Source organism: Canis aureus, chromosome 30, assembly GCF_053574225.1.
Source record: "Canis aureus isolate CA01 chromosome 30, VMU_Caureus_v.1.0, whole genome shotgun sequence".
Lineage (NCBI taxonomy): Eukaryota > Metazoa > Chordata > Mammalia > Carnivora > Canidae > Canis > Canis aureus.
The window spans coordinates 33,813,529-33,829,083 of NC_135640.1; the positions used below are offsets into that span (position 1 = coordinate 33,813,529).

Sequence of the window (15,555 nt, forward strand, 5' to 3'; positions counted from 1 at the left end):
GATTCTACTTCCTACTTCACCTCTAATGATGCTGAGGTTGAGAAGGGCACACTTTAAGACGGGCCAGGACTCACCCTGGTCTTTCGATTGCAGATTCCAGGCTTGTTCCGTGGAACCACAGAACCATGCCCACCTAGCTGCAGTGCCTTCTGGTATCGTGGCTCATTTCCCCCTCTCTGTTCTCTCGGTCCCTCTGGCTGGACTGTCTAGGGCATTTTAGGATGTCTTCCCCTTCTAAGTGTCCCACTTGCACGTTGGTGGAGAGTTCTGTGGATTCTCTGTGCCACCCTCCACTTTGCACTCCCGGCACACCACTTCAGGCAGCTCCTGCAGTTGTAATACCTTTCAACTGGCTTCGCTGTCATCAATTTTTTATTGTGCCAATATTGTATGTGATTCCCACTAAACATAAAATTTCCTGAAGCTGAGCTTGATGACATTCCTCTCCCACTGGAAAAACTTCAGTGATTTCCCATTGTTCCTTGGGTTGAAGATGAAGACTTTCACTTAGTATTCATCCATGTACTCATCCCTGCACGCATGCAACCATCTATCCATTCTATCTATCCATCCATGCATCCAATCATTCATCCATCTTTCCATCCATCCATCCACTCATCTAACCATGCATCCATCCATGCATGCATCCATCTGTTTGTCTGTCTGTCTACCCATCCATGCATCCATCCACCCATCCAACCATGCATTCATCCATGCATGCATCCATCTGTCAGTCCATCTGTCCATCCATCCATCCATCCATCCATCCATCCATCCATCCATCCACCCATCAATCCACCCATCCATGGATCTGTTCTTTCACCCAAGGAGTTTTCAGTGTTGGGGATTCAAGGGCGAACAAAACAGACAAAACACTCTGCCTTCATGGAGCTTACATTCTAGACAGGAAGAAAAGAAAAAGGAGAGAAACAAGATAAATGGGTAAAACACGCAGTGTTTTTAGACAGTGCTATGTGCTGGGGGAAAGGCACAGAGGAGGGATAGGAAGTCCTGGGAAAAGGAGATGTTGAGTGAGAGACTAGCCAGGGAAGGCATCCCTGAGAAGATGACATGTGAACGCATCAGATCTGAAGGAAGTAGAGGAGTGAACCACAGGGTGTTGGGGAATAGTATTCCAGTTCTGGGAACAGAATACCCAAAGGCACCAAAGCACTGTGGCACATTAAAGGCCCAGGAGGAAGCTTCAAGTGGCTGCAGGAGGGAGACATAGAGAAAGTGGCTGGGAACAAGGCCATGTGAGCCTTTTAGCCCTGAAAGAACTCTGGCTTATATTCTGTCTATGATGGTAGCCGGGGTTTGGAGCATGACCTGACTTCCATACAACAGAGCCCATGCAGTACCTTAGTTCAGAATTAAGCAAACGGCAGATGCCCAGGGAGGCATGAGGCCTTCCCCAGCCATGGAGGCCACAGCTCTTTTAGGTACACCCTCGGCCATGCTTGCTCTCCTCACTTCCCTCAGCCAGAGACTCTCTTTGTCTCTTCTCTGCCCATCAAACCTCTATTCATCCTTTAAAGCCCACCACAGACACTGCTTCTCCAGGAGATGCCCCTCCTGACTAAATGTCTTCTCCCTCCTTTAACCCCGGGGACCCCCTGGGCTCTCATGGTTGTCTGCCTGGCATCCTAGTTCTGTTCTTCTCTGGCGCTCTCCTGATTGCAGTGTAAGCCACGTGGGGGCCATGCCACTCATCCTGCGCTTCCTGGAGATGCAGAAAACTGTTTGTGACATTCAGAGATGCCCTAGGGTGGGCCCATCTGAGGCAGGTAAATTGCATCAAAGAGCATCCACAGGGCATCAAAGGGCCATGGCCCTCAGTGCTCCTGACTGAAGGGTGTCCCGTGTCTTTGTTTTGAGCAAAAGCCATGCTCTTCCTTTCCATCACAGGACATAGTGGGCCACCCGTAAAGGCACATGTGTGTTCAGAGCATGCCGGCCCGTTCCTGAGTGTACCTTCTCTGTTCTCGTTCTGGGTGACCCCACAGGACACCCAGGCACCAGGGACTGAGTCATCAACCCTAGACTCAGATGTCCCACCCATGGGACACTACTAGAATCCAGTGATTCTTATGGCCACAGCAGTAGTCTCAACAATCCTCTACATGTGGGAAGAACATATTCAACTCAATACACTTCCACCTCTTTCAATGCTTTTTTATATCTTTTTAAAATACCTATTTTTCTGGTATGTTCTATAAGGTACCCAGTGTGGGGCTGAAGTTGTGTAGATTTGATTTTACGAAGAATGCTTTTACTGGTAGATGGACTCAAAAATCTTTTGCCAATAAGATTCATGATCAACACCCATGGAGCCCATTTGTCTACACAGTAGTGTGATTAAATTCCCCATTGTCTTTGAGCTTTGCCTTAACCATCAAGCGTAAGAAAGAGAGCAGGAAAAATGTTCTTTTTGCTCTGCAAAGGAATTTCCATTCTTGTTCTCTTTTAGGAGTAATCAGGGAACCGGCTCTGAGAGGCCAGATTTGGGTTCAGGAATTTATTGCTTTTAGCATGGCTTTATTACTGGTAAAATCTGCTTGGTCATAGGGAGAGGCCTCCATTTCAATGAAAATGTAAAACAAAGCAGGTCACCTTTCTGCAGATGGGCTTTGAGATTCCAACCAGAACCCCCTAGAAAAATACGGGCAAGTGGTGGTCCTCCCATGACAGGGGATGATGCCTAAAAAGAAAACCATCTTAAATGAAGATCACCTTTATGTTTAAGCAGCATTAATCTTCTGGATCTATAGGATAATACAGAAGAAATGATATTAATACTAAACTTCCGCCTGGCACATTTCTGATAATTTGAAAAATAGAAGAGCCTGAAGGATCTGATGCCTTGCTTGCATGGATTCGTACAAGACAGTGTACACATAGTTTGTATTTCTGGGATAATACAGAACCGTCAAGGGCTTAAATAAATAATATGGGTGGCTTATTGATGCCAGTGCCAAAAAGGATGGATACAATGTTGAAACTGCTAGGGGCACCTGGGTGGCTCAGTCAGTTAAGTGGCTGCCTTCAGCTCAGGTCATGATCCCTTGGGGTCCTAGGATCGAGTCCCGCTTAGGGTTCTGCACTCGGCGGCGGCTGGGGGGGGGGGGCGCTGCTTCTCCCTCTCCCTCCATCCTTCCCCCTGCTCATGCTCTCTCTCTCAAATAAATAAATAAAATCTTAAAAAAAAAACAAAAAAAAAACAAAACCAACCCAGTGGTGAGGCTGCTAACCACGTATTTAAGCAGAAGGGCAAGCATGCTTTTTTAAAACTTACAGTGGAGATTTTTTTTTTAAATTGCGATCATAAAAAAAAAAAAAAGAAGAAATAAAATGAAATAATCAGTTGATTAGGAAAAAGTAGGGAGAAGAGCATGTTCAAATTTCTACCTTAAAAAAAAGGGGTCAGAGTTCATACAAGATTTCACCTTGGTTGTTAAATTCCACATGCGCTCAAAATCCCATTAACTTTTGTTTCCGGATTACCTCACTCTTTCCTTAGTACATAAAGGTTAACCACCCCTCTGTAACTTCTTGGAAACGCACTGCTTACAGGGTTTAAGATGGAGAAACAGCCATAGGCAAATCAGAACTTTACTTAATGAATGACCTGGAGACCAGCAGACAGGGATTAAGGGAGGTAACGTTTATTTAGAGATGACTGGGGCCCAAGCCACCCTAATTAATCATCCCTTATTTGCTCTCTGTAATCTCTGCCTTTCCAGACCCACCTTGCTTTAATTACAGATTTTAACTTCTGCCTTGATGCCTCCCTCAGCAAAGGCATGATCCTGCGGGGACAAATCTCCGGAGGGAGGAAGTGTATGGGGCAGGAAGTATATGGGAGCGGGCTGGCCACAGTCTGTGCCCTTGCTCACTCCCCAGGACCTGGTCATCTCTCATTCCAGCGTGCAACAGCTTTCCAGGACCTGCACTCATTCATTCCCATCAAGTAAATCCCTTACACCCCTCAAAGTATGAGCTCTCCTTCCTAGTGTGAGCGCTGACTTGGAAGAGCTCTGATCCTTTCGTTGCTATATTCCACACTCATCTGGGAAGAATTTACACAACTGAACCCGGGCCAGGATGTGTGCTGCCGGGAGGCAGAGGCCAGGTGTCCTTCCAGTAGCTTCTCCCGGGGAACCTGGCACAGTGCTGGGGCCCTGCAACACCCTATCGATCCCCAGGGGGAACAGCTGGCTACATTAGTAGAAGATGGAAAGGGGAGAAGGTTTTGGAAGACAGGGGAGAGCGGGGAGCAAGATCAAAATCCGTCAATCTGTAAAACCGAATGTAAAACACAGTTTTCCAGAACTTGGCTATGCAGAGTTCATAGCCACGCCCACTCGAAAAACTCAGGAGTCAGCTCAGAAACAGTTTTTCACCAAATGCAGGAGAAAAGTGTGTCATGTGTGTGCTTTCCTGCTATTTCCATCCCCACCCCCAGGCCCCTGTTTCCGTGTCTGTAGCTGAGAAGTTACCAGAGCATATGCTGTCTTTTCATACTGATGTTGCCTTCTTTGCTGATTATTTAAAAGTCTGATAATAAGTTGCAGGAGGAAGTGTATCCTGTCTTCATGAGGATGACGTGAAGATTTAAAATACACTTAAAAAAATAAAGTAGCAGCACAGAATAAACAAGACCCACCACCACCACCACCACAACTTGGGTATCGGCACTCATCACCAAAAAAGAGAACAACCAAGCCAACTTTGTTCATTAGGGAAATTTGGGTGTTCTCGTCAGGTGACTAGAAGTTGGCCACACACACCTTTGCACCACAGTGTCTGGGATGGAAGAGCTGTCCCCTCGGAACAGGGGAACTGGCAGGTCAGTTTGCTGGTTGTGAATTGGCAGCTCCCCAACATTTAAGAAAAAAATTAGTTGTCAATATTTAAAAGCTGGGAGGTTTCATATAGAAGTAGAATACCTGGCTTCTTTGGAGGTAAACAAGATGTACCAATTTAGGGCCCAGAAGGCCAAAGGGTATGGCTGGAGTGGTGGCTAAACTCTGTGCCTCTCCAGCAATGTCCCCATTGCTCCCGACCCCAAAGGCATCTGAGCTTTTGGCCTCTGGCTTAATTTAGTAGTCATCAAAAATAGATTAGTCCGTTGCTGTGAGCCAGACATTGAGGGCTAGGGGTACACATGAAGCTGCTCACCCGGCCCATCCCCATGGCTCAGAATGTTCTTTGTCACATAATCTCCTTCAAATAATACACTTAGGGAGCATGCCTGTCACTCCTCACATGGCAATTCTTTATTTTATTTTTTTCTGGCTATTCGCAGGCACAACACATTGTCATAAGTGACTCCCTAGACATTTGCTGAATGTTTTCTTCCATCCCTGCAATTATACAGTAACGCCAGTGAATGGCAGAGACATTATTATAGGTTATTATAGATTATGCTCAAACATCTACAAACTACAGTTGGTTTCTTTAGAAATTGTTAGTAAGATGTGACTGGGTCATACCAGAGAGGCAGACAGAGTGGCTAAGAATAAGAACCTTAACACACTTAGAGATTTCTACAGAACTAGCTTATGATTGATGGTGGGAGAAAGGTTTTGTCATGAGTGGCCTTAGAAGATGGGGTTAGAGACGATCTGAAAGTAGAGTCCAGGTATTTTCAGAGTAAGGCTTTTAAGACAGTTCTTTAAAAGACCATTCAAAGGGCCCCTGGGTGGCTCAGTTGGTTAAGCGTCTGCCTTTGGCTCAGGTCATGATCTCAGGGTCCTGGGATCGAGCCTGCGTGGGGCTCCCTGCTCAGCAGGGAATCTGCTTCTCTCTCTCCCTCTGCCCCTCTCCTTGCTCTTGCTCTCTCTCTCTCTAATAATAAGTAAAAAAAAAAAATCTTAAAAAAAAAAAAAAGACCATTTAAGCTGCCTTTGTAAAAATCTACGATACAGTTTGATCAATCTTCTTATGTTGAAATACCTCTTAGGAAGATTGTGCCTGACTTCATCCTTTAAAGAAACCCTCCCCAAGAGTCTAAGCTGCCCTGGCTCTTTCATGCTGAAGGAGATCATGATGGTACTACTATCCTCTGTAGAGGTGAATAAAGTAGCATATACAGTAATCAATCACTGGGGTCTGCTGAGCCCCCATTCCCCACAACCCCTCAAACCAACCAATAAATTTAACAGGCTGCTTCTAGACTCTAAGACAGATGTTCTTGTGCAGGATATTTATTTGGGGGGTGCTCCTGGACTCAATACCCAGGGAAAGGAGGGGGGGGGAGGACAGAGAGAAACAGAGACTGAGCAGAGGAAGACTAAAATTACAATGTCCCAGTGGGATCCTTGGTGATCCTGTGGGGAGTTCTGAAGATGGCACAACCCCAGCTGGAGCAGAAGAGCTACCTCAAGGGGGCAATTGCCCAGGGCAGCTGGGGGGGGGGGGCTCAATTCCTTTATTGCTGAAGGGTCTTGGAGTGTATTACTATGTCCACCAACCGACCAACCAACCAACCAACCAACCAACCAACCAACCAACCAACCAACTACCCATCACTCCCAAGATCAAGGAACCAACAAGTTCCAAGGTCAAAGAGCTGTACACTAAGTTAATCATCTGAAATATCTCACAAATAGGACAAACTTTAAACAGGATAGCATGAGAATACTACTGATTCCCTTCCAGATCATTAGCTCATCTATCCATGTTAAGGAACTTAAAAAAAAAATATATATATATATGGTTAAAAAAAAAAAAGCAGTAAACTCAACAGTTTTAGACTTTTAGTATCAACCACATCAATTGAAAACCCAACAAGTTTACTCATAAGAATTCATTCTGAGGAAATCCATATAGCTGTGGGCAAAGAGTCAGATGCAAACATATTTCCAGCAATGCTGCTTATGCAAATAACATACCCCAAGCAGCCTCAAGATTCAATCAGTGACCAGCTAAGTAATATGCCAAATCCATTCCATAGACTACAGAGCCTCCCATACTACGGAGGTGAAAACTAACCAATGACACCATAAAGATGTTCACAACTTGCTGTTAAGAGAAAAAAAGCAGATTACAAAGCAATGTCTACTGCTGTGATCCATTTTGGTGAAAAGAAAAAAATACATGTGTTAGTATAAGATTGTGATGTTTTCCTTTTTTGCTTATTTGAACTTATTAGTATTTCACAGTGAACATTTATATAACTTTTGTAAAAACCAAAAGGCTTCTCTCCCCCCCTCACCCAAGCCCCCATTATCTGTTGTATATCAATGGTCTCAGAAACCGTGGTTAACAGATAAGCTATTCAAGGTTAAACGTTAGGGAGAGGAAATCTGCCTCTTTTTTGTTTTTTTTTTTAGGCATAATAGTATGGTATGTGGCTTGAATTTGTCTGCGTGGTGAGTATTTGTTACACACAATTCCCAAACCTGGTGTTTTTAACCCCTTAATATTTGGGGGTGCCAACTGTTGAAACAATTTCACTTCTTACCTAAATATCTTTAAAAAGGAGGGATTTCACCGGAAAATATTTTTTTCTTTGGTAACCTCTCTTGCCAACCACTTTTATCTGGTGAGGTGCCCAACAAATCAGCTGTGTTGCCTGGGCCATTCTCACTAGAGCCAGGGCCACTACTACCTGCCAGGGGACAGTGATGTGGCTGTCCTGCTCCCCAGTGCTGAGCTCCGCATGAGTGTGCACAAGTCTCCTGTGCCACACTCTGCAGGCTCCAGGCTGTGGCTGGCAGAAAACATGGGATTCTGGAAAATCTCCTCTGTAGGCCTTGCAGAGGACCCCCAGCACGATGCCTTCTCTGAGCAAGAACTATCAAATTCTTTTTGTCACTGCCATGTCCCCACACCTACCCCTTCCTCATTTGCGCTTTCTCCACTCTTCTTGCTGTCCCAGAATCACATCCAGATCTCTCTTTCTCCTTGGGATGGCCCTGCCCGCTGCATCTTCCTTCTAACAAGACTGGAAGTTTACCTAATGAATTCTCTCTCTCTCTCTCTTTTTTTTTCCCCCATTACAGCATTAATGACGACAGCTGTCCAAGTTTAAGACCTCCCAGGGAAGATGTATTTAATCAGCAAATTATGGAGCTCAAAGTCTCATCCCCAAAGGAATAAACACATTGCTAAGAGGAAAATTCTAGGCAGCAAATCAGTTATGGGGGTTACACTCCCCTAGACAGGTGGGCTTTTCTGGGGCTGGGTTCTACCTACCTGGAGGTGAAACACATACATTTGGAGCACCTACATTGAACAACTCTTTTTTTTTTTTTTAAAGGTTTTACTTATTTTTTTTTAAGATTGTATTTATTTATTCATGAGAGACACACACACACAGAGGGACAGAGGCACAGGCAGAGGGAGAAGCAGGCTCCATGCAGGAAGCCCAACATGGAACTCGATCCCAGGTCTCCAGGATTATGCCCTGGGTGGAAGGCGGCGCTAAACCACTGAGCCACCCCAGGCTGCCCAAGGTTTTACTTATTTATTCATGAGAGACACAGAGAGAGAGGCAGAGACACAGGCAGAGGGAGAAGCAGGCTCCAGGACTCGACCCCAGGACCCCGGCATCATGACTTGAGCCACAGGCAGATGCTCAACCACTGAGCCACCCAGCTGCCCCATCACTTCTAGCTTTTTCTGACTAGTGTGAGCATGGTTTATCTTTCTCTGCCCATTTATTTTTAATCTCTATGTGCCTTTATATTGATTTTTAAAAAGACTTTATTTAAGAGAGAGACAGAGAGAGAGAGCATAGGAAGAGGGAGAAGTGTCTTTATATTTACAGTGGGTTTCTTGTTGATGACATCTGATGGGGGTCTCGTTTTTTTGATCCCCTCTGACAATCTCTGTCAGATCTAAATGGGTGCATTTAGATCACTGACGTTCAAGGTGATCTCACTTAGGTGGATTTCATAGCTACCATATTTGTTACAGCTTCTGACTCTTTTTTAAAATCCCTGCCTGTTTCTTTTCCCCTTCCTCCTTTCCATCTCTCTGGCACATTCCTGGGTGGTCGTGGGTACCACTCCATAGGCTTAGGGTAGGCCTGTTTATAGGAACAGACATCTGGAAGCCTGCACCTGGGTCTCTGCAGGCTACTTGACAGCAACAGGACCTGGCACTCAAGGCGGAAGACATGTCTTGGGAGCATTCTAGAAGGTTAGCCTTGGAAAATGCGCCACCATGGCTTCTTCTTTGAGACATTCCTAACTTGGGCGTTAGGAAGCAGCTTGTCCCTCCCTCTTGTCCCCTCTGCTTTGGCCTCCATTTCACTCTCAGAAGCAAATCCAGCATCTAGAACACGAGTGGCTCCTGCGATCTCTCCCCATACGTCCTGCCCTGTCTTCACCACCAGCCACACTGTCCTGGCTCATCAGTGCTCCCCAGGCTTCTAGGGCTCAGGGCTTTCATCTAAGCTGCTTCCTCTGCCTGGGGCACCTCCTGCATCTTCTCCGGGCCGAATCCCCCTTGAATAATAACTTAAATATCATCTCTAGGGGCACAGACGTTGCCCTAGGACCCAGGGATGTGGTTATTCCTTCCTGGCACCTATAATGACTGCAGTTGTTTCTGGGTTTATCTTGTTAACACCCATTTTCCCCACTGTGCACACCTCAGGAGCTGGAAAATGATGGTCTAACTGCGTTTTCAACTTGAAAACATGACATAGAGCATCGAGTTAGCAATTCTCATGTGATGTACGGTGCACCAGGGTAGGACATGTTGCGCTTAACTCTGCAGTGGGTTTATTCTGATGATCTGCACTGCAGATGTTTGTCTTACTGTTAACAACTTACACTGAGGGTGTGATCTAGGTATAGTGTGTCAAAGCCAAGGCTTAGAGTTTGCCACGGGAGTAGAACACGTATTGAATCTTGTATGAAGAGCTATTTGTTTATATTATATAGCTAGGCTACTTTGCTACTTTTGAAAGGAATTCAGAAGAGGTCCTTAAAAAACTAAAATTAGGGATATAGGTGGATGGAGGTTTAGATGTCTAAGGAATATTTGCATAGTAGGATGAGAATATAAGTAGGGATCCCTGGGTGGCGCAGCGGTTTGGCGCCTGCCTTTGGCCCAGGGCGCGATCCTGGAGACCCGGGATCGAATCCCACATCGGGATCCCGGTGCTTGGAGCCTGCTTCTCCCTCTGCCTGTGTCTCTGCCTCTCTCTCTCTCTCCGTGTGACTATCATGAATAAATTAAAAAAAAAAAAAAAAAAAAAAGCACAATGGTTGCTACAGGGCTGACCCCAAACAGCCAGAGCAATCTTGAGAAAGAAAAGGGCTGAAGGTACCATGCTCTCTGATTCCACTCTACACTACCAAACGTAGTCATCACAACAGTATGGCACACAACAGGCACACAGGTCAATGGAACAGAATAGAGGAGCCCAGAAATAAACCCATGCTATATGGACAATTAATCTATGACAAAGAAGGCAAGGATATCCAGTGGGGAAAAGACAGTCTCTTCAGCAAATGGTGCTGGGAAAACTAGACATGTAAAAGAATGAAACTGGGGGTACCTGGGTGGCTCCGACAGTTAAGCATCTGCCTTTTTGGCTCAGGTCCTGATCTCAGGATGGTGAGACGGGAGCCCCGTTGGGCTCCGTACGTACTGCAGAGTCTGCTTGAGATTCTCTCTCTCCCTCTTCCTCTACCCTTTGTTCCCCACTCCACCCCGCTTGTGCTCTTGTGCACTTTCTCTGTTTAAATAAATAAAGAAGGGCTGCCTGGGTGGCTCAGTGGTTGAGCGTCTTGCCTGTGGCTCAGGTCATGATCCCAGGATCCTGGAATCAAGTCTTGCATCAGGCTCCCCAGAGGGAGCCTACTTCTCCCTCTGCCTATGTCTCTGCCTCTCTCACTGTCTCTCATGAATAAATAAACCAAATCTTTAAGATAGATAGATGGATAGATAGATAGATAGATAGATAGATAGATAGATAGATAAATACTTAAAAAAAAAAACCCACTTGTAAATTTCCATCATCTAGCACTCCTCTCCTTTCTCTATTCACTCAACAAACATTATCTGAGCATCCACACCAGCCCCTGTGAGATCAGGGCATTGTGACATGGCCCTGCTCTCAGGAAGCACCCACCCAGGTCAGAGTAAAGGGCCTGGACACAGACCTGTCCTTCAAGCCTTAGCAAGCACTGGTAGGAGCCATGCTCGTCAAAGAACAGGGAGCGATGAGTGCATTGAGGGCAGAACCGCAGGTCAGGAAGCAGTCAGATAGATGGAGGTATTCTATATGTGACTTTATGTTGACAAAACTGAACAGAATTCTCTGGTCCGTGGGACCAGCTGCTGGACAGCCCCTCCTGAGCCCCGTGTCTGCAGTTGGGGCTGGGGCGGGGAGTGGGGGGTGGGGCGGAAGGCTGGGCTGGCCTTCTTGGTTCAACAGCTGCACATGCTGCTCAATGGTTCGCATGATCCCTCAGAGAAACCAGAAAGCAAAAGCCAAGCAAAGTCAAAAAAGTAGCAACACTCGCCCCCCACCCCAGCCTTGTTTCAAGGTCATCACCTCAAGTGTGCGCCTTGCCCATGTGGGAGATAAAAGCATTGCACCTGCGGGTCGGCAGGTGTTACCCAGGCTTCCAGAACCCAGCCAGAGAACAATCTCAACGCCGCCTGGTATTTCCTCACAAAAGCTTGTGTTGGTGGAGTCCTTGAGCAATGGTTCCCCCCCACAGAAACGTGATGGGAGCCATGACCAAGAAAGTCACTTTACAAATGAGGAAGTAGATCTCGAGCTCCTTGTGGCTTCTGATGAAAACTGTAGCAATGTGGGGCAGAGGTAAAAGGAAACCCTAAAAAAAGCAGATGTGTTTGCTCTTGTGGAGAATGAGGGAGATGAGCCCTGTGTGGGAGGCTATTTCTCCCAGCGCTTCCCAGCACTTACACCTAATCAAGTTTTGGATGAAATCACATTTCCTCAGGTGGCCCTGTGCTTTGCATTCTAGACTATCACCCCTTGGGTCCCCACCACCACCCTCACCCCAAGTATCAGCAGCTGTCCCGCCACTGCTGTGCCCCCCATGTCTCCTCTGGCTTTTCAACCACCCCTGGGAGGTCAACCCTGGGATCTAAGATGAACCAGGTTTCTTCTAACCTGCTAAAAATAGCCCCAGCACACCAACACATCCACACGTTCATTTAATTTCTTGGTCAAAAGGAAAGGATGGCCTCTTTTCATACAGGGCTCCTTTAAGACGTGTCCTTTCAAATGGGTCCAAAGAAGATATCATCTGAATCTCAACTGCTTGGCTGAAAAACACATGCAGAAACGCTGCACGATTTCAGAGGATCCTGAATAAAATGAAATTCCTCAGAGACACAGCATGCCCTTTGATCATCCGAAGGACGGCAGAAGAAAGTGATTTACAGAAATATAATGGCTAACAGCAAATGTTTCAGTGACTCAGAAAATGGTTAGCAATCACATGAGGCGAAAGTTCATTTTTTTCCATGAAAAAAACCCCAAAAATCAAAATACTGCCTATTAGCAATCTCCTGCTCCAAACATTTACCAGCAGACTTACTCAACATTGGCTCTAAGAACTTTTACAATTTACTGAATGTTGGCTCTAAGAAATGACATAAAAATACTGACTCTACGCACTTGTTCGCCCTTTCTTCCTTATCATTAATATTTTTTTAATGTAGAGACCGTTTTCTTTGTTTCAAAATAAAGAGCTTTTAACTCAAAGCCACTGACAGGTATAATTGAGCATTAAGTTATTTGAAAATTGTAGCTGAAGAGCAAAACTGTCTTTGTAGTTTGCAGATAAACACGGCACTCACACATAAGTCATGACAGCCCTTCAGATCAGAAAGTAGAAGTCACAAGGCCTGGCAACAGCGCAACATCCACTGTAGCAGGAACTGAAGAATAGGAGGAAGCAAGCTGAGAATAGCGATGGGTTTCCCCTGAGATGTATATTTTACAAGAAACATTCAATTCCATTTGAGATATGGAAAGACAGTATGTTTTTCCCATGAAAGGGGGAAACAGGAAAGGTATAAGTAGCTTGACCCATTACTATGTCGTATTTGGAAAATGGAAAAGGTTGAGAAAATGATTAGTCATAAGTACATGACTTGTTAAAAATGACTTTCTGGGTAGTAGGGACATATCTGCACGGATGAACACTTCTCAAAAGCTCTATCTTGGGGGTCCATGCTTTTCAAAGTTTTACACAGTTAACAAGATAGTGGATTTTTTTGGGGGGTGTTTTCTTTAGAACCCAAAGGGTCACAGAAAGATTCTCAAAGGCTGCAGCCATGTTGCCCCCACAATCAAGGAGCAGTGGGGTCAGGGAATGCCCCCAGCACCCAGGAGCATCAGGAGCCTGAGCAAGGCACAGAGGACCCCCTCACCCCAACACACTCCAGACAGAGGGGCATTTCCAGAGGAGTCAAGAGGAGAGCTTTCATGGGCAACCAAGTGGTCACTCAGGCCTACTGCTCTGGATATGGATATGTCACACATCCCCTTCTCCGTATCCCCTAATCTACTCTTGCCATGTAGGCAAACCACCCCTCAGAGATAGAGAATTTGGAAAAAAATACAACAGAAAAAGAAAGGCCACGAAAATGAGATAAATTAAGTATCTTGCCCACTGCTTTGGACTGAATTGTCTTCCCCAAATTCAAATGGTGAAGCTCAAACTCCCACTGTGGTGGCCTTAGGAGGTGGGGTGTTTGGGAGGTAATTAGGTTTAGATGAGGTCGTGAGGGTGGGACCCTCACGATGGGATTGGTGTTCTTACAATGAGAGGAGGAGAGGCCAGGGCTCGCTCACTTGCTGCCACATGAGTACACAGAGAGAAGGCAGCCATCCTCAAGCTTCACTAAAAAGTTGCAAACGGTTCTCACCAGAACCAATCACGCCGGCACCCTGATCTCAGACCTCTAGGAATCTACCTTGAGAAGTCACCCAGTCTATACAGAATTTTGTTACAGCAGCCCAAGCTAATATACCCCCTTACCACTCAAGCTTTAGAAACAGGATTTTGAACCAGAGGCTATGGATTCTCAGCCCACATCCTCAAGAACTGCGCTTTACTGCTTTTTAAGAAGCCCTAAATCAAGACACTCAGTGTACTTTTGGCCTTCAAAGCTACATACGGAACTTGCTTTATTTTTATTTATTTACTTTTTAAGGATTATTTATTTATTCATGAGAGACATACAAAGAGAGGCAGAGACACAGAGGGAGAAGCAGGTTCCATGCAGGGAGCCTGATGTGGGACTCGATCCTAGGACCCCGGGATCATGACCTGAGCCCAAGGCAGATACTCAACCACTGAGGCACCCAGGTGTCCCTTGAATTTGTTTTATATGCTTAAGTATGTACTCAATGATTAAGAATTTGGAAATTAGCATAGCAATGCTTAAGAGGTTAAGAGGTACAAATGTCAAGTTATAAAATAAATTAAGTCACAGAGACATAAAGTACAGGATAGGGAGTAGAGCCAAAAATGTCATAATAGCTATGTATGGTGACAGGTGGTACTGGGAACATTTGTGCTGTATGTAAATGTGGATTCACTACGTTGTACACCTGAAACTATGAAGATTGTATGCCAACTATACTTCAATTACAAATTTTTTAAAGGGGGATCCCTGGGTGGCTCAGCGGTTTAGCGCCTGCCTTCGGCCCAGGGCGCAATCCTGGAGTCCCGGGATCGAGTCCCACATCAGGCTCCCTGCATGGAGCCTGCTTCTCCCTCTGCCTGTGTCTCCACCTCTCTCTCTATGTGTCTATCATGAATAAATAAATAAATCTTTAAAAAAAATTTTTTTTAAATAATCAAATTAGCTCTCTTAATAAAATGACATATCTTTGATATCTGCAAAAGCTCCCTGACCATCTCTTAAACTGGAGAAGCTGGGTTTTCAGATTTAAACGGGGAAAGCATGGGTGCCTGGGTGGCCCAGTCTGTTAAGCGTGATCTCTTAATTCAGCTCAGGTCATGATCTCAGGGTCATGAGATTGAGCCCTGTAATGACAATGGGCTCTGCGCTCAGACTGGAGTCTGCTTAAGATTCTCTCTCTCCCACTTCCCCTGCCTCCTGCCTCCCGCACTCTCTTGCTAAACAAACAAACAAACAAACAGGGAAAGTAGGGTTTTCAAAAGGGTAAAAATGATTAAAAAAAAAAAAAGTCAAGTCAGTACATGCTTAGGATTTAAATTCTCTACAATATCAAAATTTTTCAAATATGAGTATGGTACTTTTTAAACAGCCTTTTTTGATACATAATTTAAATATCATCATAATACTTTGAAAACCTGTCTTTAAATTGTGATAAACCGATATTTTGCTTAACATCGTAAGAAATATTGGTATAGCTGAAAAACATTGTTCATGATCACTTCAAGAGCTATTATTAACTTCTATATCTACCAGTAAATCTACTAACATCTGGTGCCAAACATGCTGGCAGGAGAATGTTGAATTTTGTCTTAACACCATCTAAATAAAATGCTACTTCTTCTAGGTTGTATTGCAAACCCATGTGAAGGACTATAACAGTATAGTTAATTATATATA

General features: G+C 45.1%; 1 protein-coding gene and 1 long non-coding RNA gene across 6 annotated transcripts in view; one reads left to right on the top strand and one right to left on the bottom strand.

Moving 5' to 3' along the window:
• RCAN1 (regulator of calcineurin 1) overlaps positions 1-15,555 on the bottom strand; it is a 94,928-nt gene that overhangs the window by 14,873 nt on the left and 64,500 nt on the right. Inside the window, exon 1 of one of the 4 annotated variants that reach the window (XM_077879122.1) lies at positions 10,520-10,539. The exons of the other annotated variants lie outside the window; for them this stretch is intronic. The gene's annotated coding sequence lies outside the window, so the exon portion shown is untranslated. Of the gene's footprint in view, positions 1-10,519; positions 10,540-15,555 lie in introns of those variants that run through there. 4 annotated transcript variants of the gene reach the window in all.
• Positions 11,090-12,708, top strand: LOC144301893 (uncharacterized). 2 transcript variants are annotated; one of them, XR_013368792.1, is made up of 2 exons: positions 11,090-11,239; positions 12,198-12,708. It is a non-coding gene; the product is annotated as an uncharacterized LOC144301893 (long non-coding RNA). The 2 variants fall into 2 exon arrangements; XR_013368791.1 differs by having other exon boundaries at positions 11,097-11,213.